The sequence below is a fragment of the Trichechus manatus genome, unplaced genomic scaffold (genome assembly GCF_000243295.1).
Source record: "Trichechus manatus latirostris isolate Lorelei unplaced genomic scaffold, TriManLat1.0 scaffold00105, whole genome shotgun sequence".
NCBI classification, from domain to species: domain Eukaryota; kingdom Metazoa; phylum Chordata; class Mammalia; order Sirenia; family Trichechidae; genus Trichechus; species Trichechus manatus.
In genome coordinates this window covers 1,062,153-1,062,892 of record NW_004444041.1, presented here as the reverse complement: position 1 = coordinate 1,062,892, position 740 = coordinate 1,062,153, and the positions used below count along the sequence as shown (strand labels likewise).

At 36.8% G+C, this 740-nt stretch overlaps 1 protein-coding gene across 2 annotated transcripts in view; it reads right to left on the bottom strand.

Moving 5' to 3' along the window:
• Nucleotides 1-369: 369 nt before the first annotated feature.
• The window catches only part of HNRNPD (heterogeneous nuclear ribonucleoprotein D), a 21,078-nt gene continuing 20,707 nt past the window's right edge, over nucleotides 370-740 (bottom strand). For both annotated transcript variants that reach the window (XM_004383100.3, XM_004383102.3), the window contains one exon: nucleotides 370-740. This exon is cut by the window's right edge and continues 2,510 nt beyond it. The gene's annotated coding sequence lies outside the window, so the exon portion shown is untranslated.

Sequence of the window (740 nt, the reverse complement as noted above, 5' to 3'; positions counted from 1 at the left end):
AGTGTTCTGGAATTCCCATTCTTTGCAATGTTATCCACAATTAGTCATGACCCACACAGTCAAATGCCTTTGCATAGTCAATAAAACACAGGTAAACATCTTTCTGCTATTCTCTGCTTTCAGGCAAGATCCATATGACATCAGCAATGATACCCCTTGTTCCACGTCCATTTCTGAAATCTGTCTTGAACTGCTTGCAGTTCCCTGTTGATGTTTTTGAATTATCTTCAGCAAAATTTTACTTGCATGTGGTATTAGTATTGTTAAAAGTTATATACATATGTACAGTTTAATAACCACAGAGATGAGAAAAAGACAATACATCCATGTAAGAACAGGTTGCTATTTGTAACACAGATGGGGGTTTGGGACTACTAGAAATTAGAGACAAATTGCATTTAAAACATTTTTTAAAAGGCTAAAAGTTGTATAAATGTCCTAAAAAAGCAGATCAAAGAGACTGGGGTGAAAAAAAGATGTCCAGGCCTTGCACCCAAATAACAGGAATTCCCGAGAACAGGAAGATTAGTATGGTCAGGAAGGAATGGGGGGATTATTCAGTAACATTCCCCAGAATTGAAAAGCAAGTTTACAGGACAGGATCCTCTGATGCCCAGCACAATGGATGAAATAAACCCAACCAAAGTCATAAAATTTCAGAACACTGGCAATAAACAGAAAACCTTAAGGGATTTCAGCGCAAAAAGATTTCATACGAAATATCAAGAACCAGAATAACA